The sequence below is a fragment of the Triticum dicoccoides genome, chromosome 4B (genome assembly GCF_002162155.2).
Source record: "Triticum dicoccoides isolate Atlit2015 ecotype Zavitan chromosome 4B, WEW_v2.0, whole genome shotgun sequence".
Taxonomy (NCBI): domain Eukaryota; kingdom Viridiplantae; phylum Streptophyta; class Magnoliopsida; order Poales; family Poaceae; genus Triticum; species Triticum dicoccoides.
The window spans coordinates 233898689-233905379 of NC_041387.1; positions in this window are offsets into that span (position 1 = coordinate 233898689).

Genomic DNA, 6691 nt, shown 5'->3' on the forward strand with positions numbered 1-6691 from the left:
GCATCCCCGTCAAGGAAGCAAGCAAAGAGTGGCTGATGTACTTTGATGGTGCCTTCTCGCTGCAAGGCGCCGGTGCGGGCGTGCTACTTGTTGCACCCACCGGAGAGCACCTCAAGTACGTAGTCCAGATGCACTTTCCCAAGGAGCAAGCAACGAACAATACCGTAGAGTATGAAGGTTTGCTTGCCAGTCTCAGGATCGCAGCAGACCTTGGGATCAAGAAGCTCATTGTCAGGGGTGACTCACAGCTTGTCGTCCGCCAAGTGAACAAGAATTATCAGAGTCCATTGATGGAAGCTTACGTTGATGAAGTGAGAAAGCTAGAAGAGCACTTTGACGGCCTACAGATGGAACATGTTCCAAGAGCTCAGAACGACATTGCCGATGGCCTGTCGAAGTGCGCCGCACTTAAGTTACCTGTGGAACTAGGGATCTTTGTGCTCAAACTGACTCAACCGTCTGTAACGCCATGAACTGGAAAGAGCAAGAAGAGAAAGATCAACACCAAGGGTGCTGAGGAGCAGTCTGCTCCGGCAAGCCCTAGGGTTTGTTCCATTGAAGCAGATGCTCCCGACAAGTTTTGCTCCGGCAAGCTTGCCGGGGAACGTCAAGCTCTGGCTGAGCCGCAGGTTCTCGCCGTAGAAGCGGATGTTCCCGCAGCAGCAGATGTGCCTCTAGTCCTTGTTGTCGAGCCGCAAGCTCCAGCATGGGCACAGCAGATTGTCCGTTTCCTTCAGACAGGAGAACTTCCCGAAGAGCAAGAAGAAGCGGAAAGAGTAGCCCGACAGTCAAGTACGTACCAGTTTGTCGACAACACACTGTACAGAAGAAGACTCAACGGCATGAAATTGAAGTGTATTCACCGGGAAGACGGACAAAAGCTGTTGGCAGAGATACATGGAGGCCTATGTGGTCACCACATTGGCGCAAGAGCACTTGCCGGCAAAGCGTTCCGGCAAGGTTTCTTTTGGCCGACAGCCCTCCAGGATGCAACTGCACAAGTAACCAAGTGTGAAGCGTGCCAGTTCCATTCCAAGCAGATACACCAGCCAGCTCAAGCTCTCCAGACGATCCCTTTATCCTGGCCATTTTCGGTCTGGGGGCTCGACATCCTCGGCCCCTTTCCCCGAGCTGTCGGGGGCTTTGAGTACTTGTACGTTGCAATCGACAAGTTCACAAAGTGGCCAGAAGTGGAAGCAGTGAGGAAGGTGATAGCACAGTCAGCAGTCAAGTTCTTCAGGTCGATTGTTTGCCGCTTCGGGATCCCTAACAGGATCATCACCGACAACGGCATGCAATTCACGAGCCGCACCTTCATGCACTACGTCCAAGATCTTGGCGCCAAGGTCTGCTTTGCTTCTGTTGCTCATCCGAGAAGTAACGGTCAAACGGAGAGGGCGAATGCTGAAGTGCTGCGCGGGCTCAAGACCAGGACTTTCGACAGGCTGCGCAAGTGCGAAAAGAACTGGATTGAGGAGCTGCCGGTGGTTCTTTGGTCGATCAGGACGACGCCAAATCGAGCCACTGGCCAGACACCTTTCGCTCTAGTCTATGGAGCAGAGGCAGTTCTCCCCACGAAACTCGTATACGGGTCATCTCGAGTGCTTGCTTATGATGAGCTTGAGCAAGAGTAGTTGCGACAAGATGACGCGCTGCTCCTTGAGGAGGACCGTCTTTAGGCTGCTGTACGAGCTGCTCCATACCAGCAAGCTTTGCGCTACTACCATAGCCGCAAAGTTAATGCCAGAAGTCTCGAGGAAGGCGACCTTGTTCTTCGGCGCGTTCAGTCCACCAAGAATTCCAACAAGTTGACGCCGAAGTGGGAAGGCCCTTACCGGGTGAAACGAGTCACTAGGCCTGGCGCTGTCCGCCTTGAGACCGAAGATGGCATTCCGGTGAGCAACTCCTGGAACATTGAGCATCTTCGTAAGTTTTACCCGTAGGGCGCGGTTGCCGGAACCTATTCCGGCAACCACCTTTTGTACAAGTCTTGCCAATGTTGCATGTAATCCTTTGTACGAAGCCAGGCGCAGACCCCGTGCATAAGTAAAGCTCATGTGCTCCACACATCTTGTCAATTTCATGCTTTCTACTATTTTTGCATGCGTTATCTGACACTTTGTGCAGCGCCTACCCCCGGTAAGCAATAACGAGCCGTAAGGCTCCATATCTTTATTTTCTCTTCTTTCTCTTTCTCAAAGAAAGTAAGGTTCCCTCGCCCACAAGTTTGCCGGGGGGAAAGGAGAAGATAATGGTGTGGACCAAGCGTCGTTCGAGGAAGTTTCGCCTTACCGGGAAGCAAACGACAGAAAAGCTAAGTTGCTAAAGTTTGAGCAATCAGTTTTAAATTTTTATGTTATCTTCCTCGAACGACCGTGCTTTGTATGGAAAACCTGTGCGCGGAGGAACCAACTCATAGCTAGTTGCGCCCTTACTTTGTTTCGAGTCCGCTCAACAACTTATGTGAGCTGCGACTAGTTGCGACAAGGTTTCTTGTCGGTAGCGGCACCGCCAGCAGGCTGCTGACGTCCCGCACTTAGCGCTCGCGGCTAAGGTGCCTGCGCCGACAAGTTCCCTAAAAGCGTAGGGCAAAAACATACAAAGGAAGGAATCAAGTAAAGGAAATAACATAGCAATCACTACCCAAAATAGAGTCATATTACAAGATAGCTTGTCGCAGCTCTAATAGATTGTTCTCATAACGTGACCAGCAGCGACAAGAAAAAGAGAAAACGGGCGGCCTGATCTACGCGATCGCCCTCAACCCTCTTGATCCCGCTCACCTTGTCCACAATGGGTGTGACAAGGGTCTTGAGCGCTTCCAGATCAGCATCCGGCGGCAAGGTCCTGAGGACGTTGGTGAGGTTGAGGCCTGGGTTGCGGAAGGCCACCTTCACCAGCACCTTTTGCAGAGCTCCCGTGTAGATCTTGCGCGACTCGTCGGCCAGCTGCTTTGGGATCTTCTCCCGGAGTCGCTGGAGGGCCGTCGCCACGCCTTTGAAGAACAAGCTGAGCTTGGCGCTGGGTTGGAGGTGCTCATCGGAGGAATATTCGAGATCCTCCATCCCCAGCTACGCCAGCTCCCTGTCGATGGCTGCGGCAACATCCCCGAGACCCTCGGTCCAGTGCTCCACATTCTCCCTAAAAGTGTTCTGGGCGGCAGCAGCACTCACAAGCAGCGCCTTGTCGGCCTTGATCTTCTCCTTCAAGGCCACCTCCTGCTCCCTGGCGCCGTCCAGCGTCTTGGTCAAAGTAGTCAGCTTCAACTCAAGATCTGCGTTGGAGTCCTTGGCGGCGCTAAGCTCCTTGCTCCTCCCGGCGAGACGACCCTGCAGCTCGTCAAGGGTGTAGGCGTCCTTCTCGCGCTCACGCTTGAGCGCAGCAAGCTCCTCGCCGCTCACTTTGAGATCGGCCTCCAGCTGCGCCACCTTCGTCTCCAGCTCCTTCTTGGCGGCCTCGGCAGCTGCGGCAGCATCCTCTACTTCCTTGAGAGCCCCGCTGAATGTTTGCTCGCGCGCGACAAGCTCCTCCTCGTGGCTGTCAAGGTTAACCTTCCGTTGCGCCAACTCGCCTTCCTGCGCAGACAGCTTCTCGGCAGCAAGCGGCTGTTGCTCTTCAACTTCAGCCTTCTCGAGGAGGAAGGCTTTCCGCTCCTCGGCGAGTCGCTCCCGCTCCTCTGCCAGGGACCGGCGAGCTTCCTGGTTGAGGCCCCGGAGCTCCTCCACGCGCTTCTCGATGTCCACTCCCGCCTTCGCGACAAGCGCTTCTCGGGATACCAGCTTGGCCTGTCGGGCGCGGTAGAGCGACAACAGCCTCCCCAGTAGCTGCTCCTCCTCAGGCTCGCCACCGCTGCTGCTCGGCGCGTCGACCAGCGTCAGCCCAGCGGAGGCGAGCAACTCTTCATCAAAGATTTCTCCTTCGATCGGCGCCCTGGAGCTCGACGCCCAGGGGAGCTTGATGAAGACGCCATCGCCGGCCTTCAAATATGCGCCGGGCTGGGGCTCTTCGGAGCCTGACGCTGCAGTAGCGGCGGAGGGATCGGTGGTCGGCGTAGCGCCTGACGCTCCTGCGGCCTCGGGGCCGTCAGTGCGATCGCCGGACCCCTCGCCAGCTTCTGCGGCGGCAGCTTTGGCGGCCTCTCCGCCGGCGGGATCATCAGCGCCGGCTTCTTCTTCGGTGACAGCGGCGTCGTCGGTATTGCCGCGCGCGTTCTCCTAGCCGGCGACCTCGGTTTCCATCGGCTCCGTGGCAGATGGACCTGACGACCGGAAAAGGGAGAAAAGTCAAGAAAATATTCAAAAAGAAAATTAGAAGAAGAAGAACCCAAGGGAAGTTTTCAAGCAAGAGGATTACCTGTACTAGGATCAACAGTCGTGGTCTCCGCCACCGGGGGGTCGCTGGTGCTGTCCCTTGCCGGGGAATCCTCCCTTGGCGGTGTAGTCGAAGCAGAGGGCATGTAGGGAGCGGCTTCCGGGCACTCCTGGTGAGACTGCTCTGCTCCTACGCAAACCAATAGTCAGATGTCAGCAAAGAAAGAGCACCCATGCGTGCCTAGCAGCAGGAAGTAAACCATATACTTACGCTGGGGGCTGCTTTGGGGAATAGTTGCCGGGTCCGGCAAGGTGGTCTCGGACACACCCCCTGCTATCGCGGTGGGTTCGTCCTCGATGATAATCATCGGGACCTTGGCTCTCTTCACCGCTCTCTGGGCCAGAGTCCTGAAAAGAAATGGGTTCGGAGTAAAGCAAATCAGATACAAGACAAAACAGCAAGAATTGAAGAACTACAAGTACAGCAAAGAATCTTACTCTTCCTCTTCCTCGTCGGAGCTGAGCGCGGAGAGGTCGAAGTCCGGCCCACCTTCGGCGCGACAAGGCGGAGGAGTAGGTTCCCTTAGCCGCTTGGCGGGAGCAGAAGCGGTGGTCCGGGAGGGCCCCGCTCCAGTTGCCGCGGCGGCGTGAGGTACTCCCGCGGCAACAGTGCTTGCCACGATGGAGCGCATCGCGCAGCGCGGTGGCTGTTGACCCGTCTGCCGCCCCGCTACGTCCACGGCCTTGCGGAGACGCCTTCTTGGTGGAGCTGGGGGCTCCGCTTGCGGCGAGCTGTCTGAAGGTGAGAAAGAGGAGGAGTCGATCTTCAACGAGTCGCTTGCGCCCTCGGCGGGCTCGCTCGACTCAGCTTCAGGCCCGACAAGCTCTCCCTCGCCGGCAAGCTCCTCTCGCTCGGCAAGGCTTGCCGCCTCTGCTGCCTCTGCCTCCTCCACGGTGAATCCAAACTCGCCCGCGGCAGCGGCTGCCGCCGCCTCTTCCAGCCTAGTGGTGATGCGCTGCATCTCCGCATTGGTGGTGTCACGAGTAAGGCTCTTCTGTTCATCGGAGCGGACCGGCACTTCTACCAAGCCGTCAAAGAACTCCTGCACGACGTCGTCTGCAGGCTCTTGCCAAGTTGGGACAATTCCATGCGAATCGCACACCGGCATCATTGCACGGATGCGGTCGAGCGAGGAGTTGTTGCACAGCGGAACGACACCCCTCGGCAACCTGAACACTTCGGGATGTTGAGGATCGTGCTTGAACAGTTCCAGGAGCATCGCATCCAGTTCCAAGACAGTGAAGTTGAAGTTGAGGCCCGGGCGCAGCCTCATGATATCCGCCGCATTCTGGAACTCCCAGGCGGGTCTCCTCCTCTCCTGCAGGGGGGCGATGCAGCGGCGAAGAAAATCTGCGCCAACGGCGCCTACGGTGAGCCCGGCAAGCATGAGGCGTAGGATCCGGGTGACGGCAATCTTCAGCCTATTGTCTTCCGGGGCCACGTTGCTCCAATCATTGCCGCGCGCTACTGGGGCTTGGCGCTGGGCAGTAAATGGCTGCGGGTTCTCCTCGACAATCCAGCACCAGTCTGCTCTCCATTCATCCCACTTGCTGCGGAGCTCTCCCTCCAGATAAGCTTCCTTCTTGCCAGTTCTCGAGATCCAGGCGATTCCGCCGGATAAAGGCTCCCCTCTCTCGACTCGGGGCATAAAGAAGTGGCGAAAAAGAGCTACATTTGGATAGACTCCGACAAAGTTTTCGCAAAGATGTGCGAAAACTGCCATGGTCAGAACGGCGTTGGGGGTGAAGTCAAGGAGGCGGAACCCGTAGGTGTTCATAATGTCACAGAAAAACGCAGAGAAAGGCGGGCAGAGCCCACAGTAGAAGAACAACACGAAGAAGGGATATCCATTCGGAGCCAGTTTCGAAGCGGCAGCTGAGAGTACCTTCGTGCGCGGATGCGCTCGCGTCTCCGTCGACCAGAAGAGGTAGTAATACTCCCTCAGCTCCTTCGCGGCGGTGGGTTGTTGTTGTTTTGGTTCTGGTTCTGAATGAGCATCTGTATAAGAGCATTCTGCTGCTGGATCAATTGCGTGAGCTCCGGCGGAAAGTTGAATTCGGGGTCACGTCTTGAAGGCATCTGATGGGTTTAGAGTGGATGAGAAGTCAGAAGAGAATAAGGCCTAGGGAGTAAAATCATACTACCCATATGCACATGATAGCAATAAAACTTCAAATCACTCCAATTCAATTTCACTCAAAGGGGTTCACATGAACAATCAAACCTAAGGTAAGCCATGTCACAAGATTTGACAAGGTCTCACAAATGAAATAAAACTAATCGGATAACAAAATCAAATTTCTAACTCTCATGGTGGTAT